We start from the raw sequence: 13,090 nt of genomic DNA, 5'->3' as shown, positions 1-13,090 counted from the left end.
AGGACTAAGGCTTTATTTGGCTCTCACCTGATCCCCAGGACTAAAGTGTGCCCTGATCCCTGGCCCCAGGCCGGTGGCTGCCAGAAACCACCAGCCCTGATAAGAGCAGAGAGCCTGATTCCTGCAGGCAGGGGTGGCTGGTAACCATCTGTTAGGTCGTGGGGGCTCCTGGGTGCCCCCCTCCCCACCTGCACTGCCATCGTGGCCAGGCCCCAGCCTCTCCTGAGTCCACCCTCACTGGCTGGCCTGGACACCCTCCAAGACCCAGGAGATGCATCTCCTGGGCCCCCAAACACGGCCCAGCCCTGGGCTGTGTGCCACTACTTTCTGGGGCCTCCCACTCACAGGGACAAAAAGGCTGTATGCTCTGTGAGCCCTGACTATGGTCTTTCTCCTGTTCTTCCTCAGCTCTGCTGAGCTGAGTTAACCTCTGAAAGGCCCCCACCTGCCTCGGCTGAACTCAGCAGGAAGGTGGGTATAGTAGGGAAGAGAGCCACAGCTAGGGTGGACAGGTCAGCTCTCCATGTCCAGAGCCCAGCAGATCTGCCAGGCCTCAGCGGCCCATCCAGCCCAGGGCTGCGGGCAGTTGTATAGGAGTTTCCCAGATACGCTCCCTTCATGCAGTCCCTTCACTCTGCCTCTTAGTAACTTGGCTCCCCAGCTTCTTAGAGACAGAACATTTCCCCTTTCCATTTTATCTGCAAAAATAGGAACTGGCTAGGGAGATGGAAAGACCAACCCCCTAAGGAAAGACAACAGCATTACGGTGACTGGTCAGAAACACAGACACATGAGGTGTGAATGCTGATAACGGTACAGGTGAGGACTCAATCTTTTTTTTTTTTAATTTTGAAAATTCCAGACAGGCAAGAATGAATCACTGTACTCTACAGAAGGTGTAGGATGGCCATATTATACAACAAGGATGCAAGAAAAGTAAGCAGAACAGAGACAGGGAAGGAGTCAATTACTGGGAACTTAGACCTGAGCTTATTCAATGATAGGATTTCACATTCCTAGCCTGCTGGAGTTACATAGGACCTTACAGATCATTTCACTCATCCATTCATTTGTTCATCTGTTCATTCAATAAGGATTACTAGGTCAGAAGCTAAGTATATAATGATAAAAACACACGAATAATACAACCACCACCAAAACCAGGGAGATTTTTTCTAGAGTCACCAGTTGAGTGAGAAAACCCCTTTGTAGATGAAGTAATTGAGACTCAGGGCATTGAGGTATTTCTCTCAACCCTGCAGCCTGGCTCCAGAGCTAAGCCTGGAACTCAAGGCCTTGACCTAGTCCAGCCCTTTCTCCTCCACATCCTGCTGCCTGTCCCGCAGAGAGCCTCCTGACCCCAGCCGGGTCCACCCTGCCCAGGAGGCAGCTGCCAGCACAGCTCACCTGGGCAAGCAGCTGGCCAGCCTGAGAACACTTCCCTGGCTGACTTCAGCACGCTTTGAGAGCTAGTGGTTGTGTGAAGACCAGTGGTCTCCAAGTGTTTTTGACCATGTTCCTCTATCAGCAAAAACTATTTAAAACATGAATATATACAGAACAAGGACATTTTAAAAAGAACGGTAAGAGATGGAATATTTTTCTTCATAATGTGGCAGACAAAGACCTCAAAGACCTTTTACCTGGGTAAAAGTATTACTCCAATATGCTTGGCATTATTATATTTGCTTTGACTTATGCTTTCTCTGGGGCCATTATTTTCAGGCCACTTGTCTACTCTGTAGGGCCAAACTCATTAAGACATAATAGTACAAATGAGTTAAGTTAGTTAAAACTCGACGATACACATTTAACTGGGCATCTGGAAACTGCAATATTGTGCCATAAACTGAAAGCAAAGAACGGGCGAGGATGCCGGGGCAGAAAAGAGGGAACCTATAGGGTCCAAGACCTGCTGGCAAGGTTCACTTGAGCTGGTGTCTGAGAACCTGGGTTTGGGGAGGGTCCCACCATTTGCCCAGTGATAAGAGTGACTCTGTGCCTGAACGGTTTGTGCAAACAGTGCGTTTTATGCCACAAATCTGCCCTCCTTCTGAGAGCCTGGAGTTTGGGTAAGTGTTCGGGAGAGGGGACCTAGGTGACTGGCCCCCAGTAAAAACCGTGGGCGCTGAGTGTCTGCTGAGTATACATTTCATGTGTTGTCACAGGTCAGCGCTGGGGAATTAGGGGCATCCTATGTGAGTCCACTGGGAGAGGCTCTGGGAAGCTCGAACCTGGTTCCCCTGACTTCATTCCACATGCCTTTTCGCTTTGCTGATTTTGCTTTATCTTCTGTCTCTGTAATTAATCATTGCTGTGAGTACACTTCTATGCTGAGTCCTCCTAGAGAATCACTGAGCTGGGGCTCATCCCGGGACCCTGGACACAATGCCCCGGGGCTGGCTGATGTCACAGCTGACCAACCACTCCATCCTCAGGAGAGTTCCTGCCTGAGACCACCATACACACCCACTGCCATTAGATTTTACTAAAGCTTAATTTCTTTCATTTTTTCTACATATAAAGTAAGTAAAGGCTGTAATATATTCTTCCACAGCCTCCCTGGTGGCTCAGACAGTAAAGAATCTGTTTGCAATGCAGGAGACCAGGGTTTGTCCTTGGGTCAGGAAGATCCTCTGGAGAAGGGAATGGCAACCCACTCCAGTATTCTTGCCTACAGAATCCTATGGACAGAGGAGCCTGATGGGCTATTGTCCATAGGATCGCAAAGAGTCGGACATGACTGAGCAACTGTCATCCTCAATTTCTTTCATTTTTTTTTACATATAAAGTAAGTAAAGGCTGTAATATATTCCTCCACAAGATGATCCCAGGGGATTCATGTCCCTTTGGAGACAATCGGGAGCTCTTCAGACAATGATGAAACAACAATAGAAGAAATATTCTGGAAGCAGGACAGTGGAACCCCTACCAGCAGGGCCACCCACCTCGGGCTGCCTCTGCTCAGGGTTACCCCTGGGCTTGGCCTTTGCAAAAGGAGGTAGAATTTCTCTCTCTACTCTGCCACCATCATTTTAAGATGGAAATGGTCCTGGGGCTCAGTCCTGAGCCCGCTTTGTCCTAAAAGTATCGTAAAAGTCCCTGGGTTATCATTCCCACCCTCAGGCATCAACCATTCTCCTTGTGCTGACAATGCCCTTAGCTCTTTCCCAGCTCCTACCTCTCTTCCGAGCTCCAGACCTGCATATGCCACCATCATGGAGACCAAGGTGACACTTAGGTGTTCACCAAACCTTCACACTCTGGAGCCAGAGCTGAGCCCATCAGCCCTTCTGCTGAGTAGCTCCACTGCCAGCTGATTCAGGCAGGGATGGTGCCTTTATCCACCTGTCACCAGAAATAGGGACCTGGAAGTCCCCCAGGAACCCTCTCCTCTCCCCCCTCACTTTCCTATTCAGTCCCCAAGTGCTTCTCCTTCTGCCGCCCTTCCCATGCTCTAAGAGGTGGGGCCCCACGCTAGCACCTCCCAGCTCCTTTGCTCTCTGGTATCTGTCTTGATGGAGGGTACCATCAGGAGACTGGAGACGGCAGGAGAGAGAAGATGGGGTGTGCACTCCCTGTGGCCACAGCATCTGTGCCAGCTCTGGCTGCAGCTGGGCTCCATGTGTGGTCTGGCCTCTCTGGGTATAGGAAGACCCTCTTCTTTCCCTTCAGGCCCAGGAGTGGTGAGGGCTTCCTGCCATGGCCTCTGTGCTGCTGCTAAGTCGCTTCAGTCGTGTCCGACTCTGTGCGCCCCATGGACTGCAGCCTACCAGGCTCCTCCATCCATGGGATTTTCCAGGCAAGAGTACTGGAGTGGGGTGCCATTGCCTTCTCTGCGATGGCCTCTATACCAGCTGCCTTAACCCCACCCACACCTGTGTAGGTGGTCCCTTCACTGCACCTCTCGAGTGAAGCACCCAGGTGGACTCCGTCTGCTTCCAGGACTTTGACGACAGTCTTATTCCCACGTCTCTTGTTAGTAACCCCTCCTCTCTGTTCCCGTGGTGCCATCCAGATGAGCCATTACGAGCGGGAACTCTGGAGTGAGACTGACAGAAGTTCCAGTCCTTGCTCTGTCACTTACTATCTATGTGAACCTGGGCAGGTCACATAACCTCTTTGAGCCTCAGTTTGCTCATCTGTGAAGTGGGGGCAACTAATGTATCCGACATTGTGGTTGTGTGGATGAGATGAACGAAGGTGTGTAAAGGACTGAGGTTCTTAATCAAGACTTGGCTTTTGTCCATGTATCCCTTATCACTGCTGACGGGAACATGGCACAAGCCTCCAGCTGGCCTCCTGCCCCTCGGCTCATCTGCTGCTCATCCATCAAATACCCCCCAAGGAGGAACAATCCTCCACAGCAAATCTCAGCAAGTCTCCTCGACTTTAAACCCTTTATTGCCCCATCGAGCCCACAGGTTAAACTCCAGATTCTTAGCAGGGTGTGCCCTCCATCGTCCACACCCCTCCTGCCACACTCCACACAGCATTTCTCATCCAAGCAATCCCACACTGCTTCAGCGTCCCCGCGCACCACACAGCTCACGCTGGGGGCCCGGCACTGGCTCTTTCCTCCACTCAGAACGCCATCCCCGCTCTCTAAGTTCCTTCGCAAATTTTCATGAGTCCTCCAAAATCCAGATTCAGATTCCACCCCCTCTGAGAAGCCCTCCCAGGTCTTGCAAGGAGGTCACAGCTGCCTCCTCCCTGCGACTTCTGTTCTCACGCATGTCTCTGCTGTGCTGGTCACACTGAGATCATGTCCATTTGATTACCTGCCTGCCTCTCCCTACGATATGGTGCAGAGCCTACACTGCCCACCTTTAAATCTCTGGATCCAGCACTGAGGGGGTGATCGGGCTAGGTGGGCTCGCTTATGAGATCTCTGTCACCAAAAATGTGCAAGCACTTGAAAGGAAGACCACAGAGGGAACTGGGAACACTGAATGGCAAAGGAGGCTGAGCTTATGGCCTCAGTGGTCCCTTCCTCGCAATGAAGGATCTGTGAGGTAGTGAGCTCCCCATCACTCCATGGATTCAAGCAGACCTAGGAGGACCCTGTGTATCAGGGTGTTATGGGGCATTTCCTGTACTGGGGAAGTTTTATTTGATTTCATCCCATGTATCTTCCTTCTGGGTGGTTCTATGATGCCAAATAAACTAGAAGGTTCTGCAGGGCTATAATGATTCTGTTTCTAATTGTTGTTGTTAGTTGCTAAGTCGTGTCTGACTCTTTTGCAACACCAACCCCTGGAGGAGGGCATGGCAATCCACTCCAGTATTCTTGCCGAGAAAAATCTTGTGGACAGAGGAGCCTGGCAGGCTACAGTCCATCAGATCACAAAGAGTCGAACACAGCTGAAGCAACTGAGACAGATGAGCCCATCAGGCTCCTCTGTCCATGGGATTTCTCAGGCAAGAATGCTGGAGTGGGTTGCCATTTACTATTCCAGGGAATCCTCCTGACCCAAGGATCAAACCTGCATCTCCTACACTGGCAGGAGGATTCTTTACCACTGAGCCCCCTGGGAAGCCCCTGTTTCTAATACAAGTCTACTGATTCATCAACCCAAGTCTTAAACATATTTATTCTAATTAAATGTTTAAGACTTTGGGTTGATGAATCAGTAGACTTGTATTAAAGTCTTCCTTTTTCTTTCCTTAGCCATAAAGTTTCCTGGCCCCTCTGCACACAGTGTGATAGCAACCATGGGAGGCAATGCTCATCTTAGTCTCAACTACGAAGAAGGAAAAAACAGTGCACATCTCCAGATGGAAAGAAAAATCTACACCTGAAACAATTCTGTTTAGATGCTTGCTCAATTGATTTCGGGAAGGCCTGCCTGGCAGAGTGAAGGGCTTTCAGTGCTCTTTTGGGACTAGCAGGGAAAGAGACACAGAGCCCCTCCCACAGTTCCGTTCTTCCAATGTCTGGGGGTGGAGGAAGCTGTGTCGGCTGGATGGATGCTGGGTGGCGGGGGGCAGGCGGGGTGGTTAGCTGTTTGCCTGCTGTCCAGAAAGGTTAGAAAAAAGGGCCTTTTGTTTCATTCTGACCATCCACCCGAGATGATCAATAGTGAGAAGGCAGGCAAGGGAGACCCAGACTATCCAAAAGCAAGCCCCAGACCTCCGTTACCATGAGGTGCTATAGACTGGAGCTGAAAGGGTAGGGTTCAGCCTGGGACCTCCAGGGCCTGCCTTGTCTTCCTGGGGAGAGGGTGGGTGCCGGAGAGATTCGCAGTGCTTCCAAACGCAGGGTGCCTCTGAAGAGCATGCTCCAGAAACAGCTCCAGAAGACTCTGTCTTACCCGGGGTCCTTTAAGTAAGATCTGCATTGAAATTCCTTCCAGGGTTTAGAGTACAGCAAAGACTTTCTGGGCTTCCCCGGTGGCTCAGTGGTAAAGAATCCACCTGCAGGAGATAGGGGTTCAATCCCTGGGTTGGGAAGATCCCCTGGAGAAGGAAATGGCAACCCATTCCAGTATTCTTGCCTGGGAAATCCCATGGATAGAGGAGCCTGGCGAGCTGCAGCACACAGGGTCACAAAATAGCCATATACTACTTAGTGCCTAGACAACAGCAGCAGACTTTCTGGGGGAACAACTCCAGGGCTCATGGCACAAACAAGGGTACTTTGGGACTCGAGTTAGGGCCAATGGGGTATCTTAGGAGCCCTGGTGCAAATCAGAGAAAGCTGCCCCCTCTCTGAGAGGAAGAGTGTCCAACAGGAACCCCTCGAGACCCTTTGTGAAAGATCCCCACCTCCATAAGACCTACAAGCTGAAGAACTCGACCCGGAGAGCAGATCACAGGCTGAACTCAGCGCCTGCCCACTCCTGACACCAACAGCCTTGTGCAGTGCACAAAGCACTCAACTGTACTTGGTGGCCTTGACTCCGGCTCGGAAGCAGGGAGGAGGCCCTTCTCCCCTTCCCCCCGACAGCCCTCCAGTGGCTGGAGCTTGGGGAGCTTCCTGGAAGCACAGCATGGAGACGGGCAGTGGAGACAGGCGGGTGTGGGTGTGTGCTGGGGAGGGGGCCTGATGTGTGGCTCCACGCAGCTCTGTGGACTGAAGATGTGGATAAGTGGGTGCGGGGGCAAGAGCAGAAATGAGGCAGGCAATATACAGGCTCCAGGCTGAGCAGCTGCAACTAGTTTAGGCTCTGGGCTGAGCAGCTGCACCTGGGCTCCTGCTGACACTTCAAGATAAGATACCAGCAGGAGCACTGGATCCAGATCAGGTGAAAGACAATGAAGACAACATCTTCATTCTTGTGGCCAAGGGGAGGGCCCAGCCTGACGCATGCACAGAAGAGGCCCTCACTCCAGGGGAGGGCCAAAAGGAGGAGGAGGCACCAGCTCCTAATATATCCTGCCAACCTCCCAGAAACCTTTGTGCTGGAAGCCATCTTGGCTGAGAGATGCGCGTGCCACCAGGTCAGGACCCTGAGTCAGAACAAATATGGGCACAAGCATGATGACTGGCCAGAGGCAACAGGAAAACTGCCCCCCGCCCCATATAATCAACCTAAGCCGCCCCTATTGCACACAAAACACTCTGAGTTCACCCATGTGCTCTTCCACACATACTGGGCTTCTAATAAACCCTTTTATCTTTTCACAGTCTTGGTCTCTGCTGAATTCTTTCTTCAAAGAAGACAGACTGAGGTCCTTCTCCCAGCCATTCCACCGCTGGAATGAGAAGGGGAGGTGGATATGCCATCAGGACTGCAGCTGCTAGGGAACTTGTGAGCAGACAGGAGGCATCTTTCAGGACTTCCAGAAATAACCGCAGCTCATTCTAAGGGGGTCTCCTATTTTAAGTCTTCCCGATTGGTCCCTCTGCATCTGGCCCTCACTCCCTCATGTAGGCCTGTCTGCATCAGGGCATAAAACACACTGAATGGGAGTTATTTAACTACATCTTCCCATCTGCACTGTGGACTCCCTGTGGGCAGTCATCTGTGTGTCCCGCGCCGGGCCTGCAGAGCCTGGCAGATAGAGGTGCCTGGGAAATGTTATCACATACATGAATGAATTATAAGACAAGGATCCGGGCTTGCAGTAACCCGTGTGAGGGTGTGTGGGATGAAGGGACATCATCTGTACATTTGCTGGAGGTTTGGGGAGCCCCTGGCACTCTCCTCAGCCCCCTCCTCTGGAAGCTAGAGGTCTAGGGAACTTTTCACAACTGGAGGCCCCTGATGGCCAAGCATAGAGGAGACGGCGGGTGGGAAGGCTGCAGCCTGCCCAGGGTCCTAATTGGTCGAAACAGACTTTGTCAGCACCAGTCCCTGTAACCACAGCCCTAAGTTGCTCTAAACCAGCCAGGAAAGGCCACCATCAGAGCTTGTGGGCTTCCCCTGGGCTAGCTTTCCAGCCACCTTCTGAAATCACAAAGCTCTTTATTGTGGCCAGCCACAAAATCATGGGATCACAGGCTGAAACAGTCCCCAAACCACATTCTTACATCAGATTCTCTCTCACCTGTCTCAAACAACAAAAAATTCTCCAAGCAAAAAAATAATCACAGATACTTATGGTCTTTCACTTGAAAACATCGCTAATTCCTATCAGTCTTCAGTTTACTGGGAGGTCAGTTGGGTGTTCCCAGGAAGCATTTTGAGTCAATTATAAAATCCTAGTATCTCTGGGGGGCTTCCCAGGTGGTGCTAAGTGGTAATGAAACTGCCTGCCAATGCAGGAGACGTAGGGTCAGGAAGATCCTTTGGAGGAGGGCGTGGCAACCCACTCAAGTATTCTTGCCTGGAGAATCCCTTGAACAGAGGAGCCTGGCAGGGCTACAGTCCATAGAGTCGAAAAGAGTTGGACATGCCTGAAGTGACTTAGCACAGCACAGCACAGCATCTCTAGGAGGGCTGGAAGAGGACACTGTGCTTCCAAATTCAGTACCTGTACCCCCCACTATTTCAACCCTTCCCAGCTGCTGCCCATGCAGAGCTCGTTCATACACCTGTGAGAGGGTGGGTGGCTGAGAGCATGCTCCAGGACCCAGAACCCAGCGCTCTGTCCTGTGATTGGATGGATGGCCCTGCTTCTGAGATTCCGAGGTAGAGGTCTATGATCCCTTTTCCTCCTCCCGCTGATCCTCATGGGACAAGGTTTCTGGTGCTTCCATTGTCTTACATCACTGGTCTCCAACAGACAAACTCAATAATAAAGAATGGTTTCTAATCTTGACCTTGCTACTCTAACTGTGGTCTGTGGATGCAGCAGCAGCACCCCAGAGCTTATTTGAGCTGCAGCGTCTCCAGCCACCCCAGACCTAACAGTCACCTGAATTCCCCAAGATCTGCAGGTGATTTACGTGCCCTTTGAGCAGCACTGTCTGTGCGGGCAGAAGTTAGGATGTTACTCTGGGGAGAAGGGTGCAGACAGTAGCTGGAATGGGGTAGGAAGGGCTTCTGGGATGCTGGTAAGGGCCTGTTTGTTGATCTAGATTCACAATTGAATCCAGTTGCGAAAACTCACTGAGCTATACACTTATGAAATGTGCATGTGTGTATTTACTTTAATAAAAGGTTAAACAGTAAAGGAGTCGGGATTCTCAGCAAGTGGAGGCAGCTGGGAGGTAAAGCGGAGCTGCACTCCTCAGCGCTGCCACCGGAGCAGCGCTGGGCTGAGCTGGCTTATGCAATGACTGGGGGCTCACGTCCAAGTAAGTGCCCTTGGAGGTCTCACGTGCATCACGCTTCCCTCCCTGACAGCCTGCCTCCAGGCTTCTCTCTGCACTCAAGGTGGCAGAAGTACAGCAGCTGGGCTTTGACTCAGGCCCCGAGTCTGTCCCTGATCCAGATCGAGCAGAGCAAGGGCACAGAAAGATGGAGGTTCTGCCTTGGACGCACCTACACCAAAGCAGTCAGCGTCAGCCTCAGTTTCCAGCGTCCTCTTCATCCCGAGTTGCTCTGTCTTATTTGTAACTCTCTTAGAGGTGTCCAGAGGTGAACACAGGGGTCCAGACACAGTCCCATCACTCATTCATAGCGATGGTGACTGGTGCTTATTGAATCTTATGTGACAGGCGCTGAGTGCTTTACATGCACTATCTCATTTAACCCTCACAATCCTATGAGAATGCCCATTTTACAGAGGAGTCAACTAAAGCTCAGAGATGTTAAGTAGCTTCAAGTCACACAGCAGGGAGGTAGTATAGTTAGGATTTGAATGCAAGCAGTCTAACGGAAATTCTCTTATACACCAGGCACTATGATATTACTTTGGGGATGTATAAAAAAATAAATGAATAAATACACTAAACAGCTGAGTTATACACCTTAATAAGGTGAATTTTACAGTATGTGAATTATTGGCAATCTCTGTATCTGTGTGTTCCACATCTATGGATTCAAACAACAGGGAACAAACTGAAAGCATTTTTAAAAAAAAATTCTAGAAAGTTCCAAAAAGCAAAACTTGAATTTGCCACACCAGCAACTATTTACATAGCATTTACATTGGATTTACAACTATTCACATAGCATTTGCATTGTATTAGGTATTATAAGTAACCTAGAGATGATTTAAAGTACACGGGAGGACTGCGTAGGTTATATTCAAATATTACACCATTTTACATAAGAGACTTGGACAACCTCACATTTTGGTATCTGTGGGGGTTCCTGGAACCAGTCCCCAGTGAATACTGAGGGATGACTGTATACCCCAAGTTTAAAAAAATCTGAATGGACAAATATTCTAGTTGAGATACATATTGCTCACATCTCTAATGTAGTTGACCTGTTTCTCCTGGTATGAACCAGCTAACAAAAAAATCAAAATATTTCTTTAAAAAAAATGAATGAAATGTCCCAGATATCTCTGTAGTCCGACAGAGCTGGTTCCATATTTCAGCCCCGCCACCTAGCCATGCATTAGAGCTTTGGCGTTCTCTCTTATGAAGCAGGGACAGTGAACCTTCCATGCAGTGGCTGTGGAGATTTGAAGGAGAGGCTGCACCTGGCGGCTGGCCCGAGGTGAATCACAGCGGAGAGTGCTCGTTTATGAGGGCACAAGCTTGGGGGGGCACATGGCGCTGCCAAGCGCCTCCACGCCCAGGAATGCTCTGGGCGCCCCTGCAGCTGTGGAGACCCACACTTGATCGAGGCCCACCTGGGTCTTCTTGCCCTCGCCTGCAGCGTCCTTCCTTACCCCTCCACACTGTGCAGGGCTTTCTGCCTAGGATTCCACAAGGGAGGCCTCCCCACCTGCCCTGCTCACTCTCTGGGCTGCCAGGGGCTGGGATTCCTGAGCTGCGTGAGCGAGTGTGAGGGCTCTCCATCCCCCTGGCACCAGGGCTCTGGCCCACACCCAGCACTTTCCTTATAGGTAGCTCTGTGCCCACAGGGGCCACGTTGCTATGGTGACTCCACTACCCACACAGTGTCCAGGGAGACAGCACGGTGTAGCTGGAGCTGTTAGCAAGACTTGCTGAAACTAGGCTGGGAAGATGCCAGGAAGGGTCAGAGGGAATGGGGGATGGAACTGAATGTAACTGCTTCCCTAGCTCTGTGTGTATGTGTCTGTGTGTGCACGCGCACGTGTGTGAACGTGTGCTCACTCATGCACTCACCCACTGCCCTTCCGAGCAGAGGCACAGCCCCTAGAGAGGCACAATCCCGTGACTGTCACAGGTTGCTTCCTGAGGTGGTGTTCACTGTTTATCTCAGTGTTTAGTTTCTATGTTGAAAACTAAAAGGGGAAAATGTGGCACTCACACGGCAGTGGAACAGAGTGAAGGGAGACTTCTACCACTCCACATCTGAAGCTACTTCCCGAGCCACCCTGCGTCTGTCCTCTACAATTCCCTGCAGAATGCAGAGTGGACACCAGGAGACTGTACCTGACGGGGAGGATGATGCCCGCTTCTTCCTACTTGCCTTATGCTCCAGGTGGCTTCTCCAAATCATCTCATGAAGACCACACCACAGTCCTGCCTGGGGCTTCCCGGGTGGCACTAGTGGTAAAGAACCTGTCTGCCAGTGCAGAAGACAGAAGAGGCGTGGGTTCGATCCTTGGGTCGGGAAGATCCCCTGGAGGAGGACATGGCAACCCATTCCAGTATTCCCACCTGGAGAATCCCATGGACAGAGGAGCCTGGTGGGCTACAGTCCATAGGGTCATAAAAAGTTGGACAAGACTGAAGCAACTTAGCATGCAGAGCACACACAGTCCTGCACGGGGGTTTATTGTGCTCATTTCACAGATGACAAAACTGAGGCTCAGAGGGGCTAAGTCACTTCCACAGTCTGGAGGCAGTATGTGTATGAGGTAGGAGTGATGCTCAGGCTGTTGAAGACCTGTGCTCACCGCCCTAGGGGGCCCTGCTCCACCTCCGTCTCCCGACTTGGTGGGAGTTTACTGGGGGTGTCTTCTAGGTTCAGAAGGAATGCAATCCAAGGCACCACATGAAATAAAGAGCCAGCCCCCCTGGAACAGCAAGTGGAGGACCACCCAAATCATACCCACTGAGACTAGCACTTAGGCTCTAAATTCAAGAGCTTTGGGTTCCCCTTCCTGAGCAATATTGTGGATTATTAAATAAGTGACCCTGGTCCTAACCACGTACACATTTGTGCTGACCCAATTCAATCCACAGTAGTTATGCCTTTCCCCCACAGTCATGAATGTGGGCTCCCCCGTGCAGAGCCTCTGAAGCAGCCCTGACTGCAAATAAATGAATCCTTGGGGTGGGGAGAACCAGGCCCTAACATCTTCAGAGCCCTCATGTTCCAGCTAATGCTTATTTGTACAGCGCTTTATGCTTTATTCATACTGTCTTGCCAGGCTTCCCAGGACAGCCTTCCCCTTACACACAAATGAGCGTGACTCCCAGAACGGGATGTCAGTCTTCATTAAAAGAAAGCATCTGGGTGTGCAGGATGTCCTCAACCAGGCTCCCTAGTCTGCGTCACCTGGCATCTGAAATTTGGGGCACACTCCAGGGAGCATGTGTGCTCTGACAGCCTTTGGCTCGTGGGCAAGGTGAGGTGGCAGGAGCGCCCCTCTGGGAGGGAGTGGCTCCCTGAGGGCTGGGACTCAGGTCTCAGCACCAAAGACTGGACCT

The 13,090-nt window shown here is 51.1% G+C and overlaps 1 protein-coding gene across 1 annotated transcript in view; it reads right to left on the bottom strand.

Moving 5' to 3' along the window:
- The window catches only part of GABBR2 (gamma-aminobutyric acid (GABA) B receptor, 2), a 410,792-nt gene that overhangs the window by 64,216 nt on the left and 333,486 nt on the right, over positions 1-13,090 (bottom strand). The window lies entirely within an intron of this gene.

Source organism: Bison bison, unplaced genomic scaffold (assembly GCF_000754665.1).
Source record: "Bison bison bison isolate TAMUID 2011002044 unplaced genomic scaffold, Bison_UMD1.0 scf7180017864243, whole genome shotgun sequence".
In the NCBI taxonomy this organism is placed as follows: Eukaryota; Metazoa; Chordata; class Mammalia; order Artiodactyla; family Bovidae; genus Bison; species Bison bison.
The sequence above is the reverse complement of the archived record's forward strand: the minus strand, read 5'-3'. Positions and strand labels throughout refer to the sequence as shown.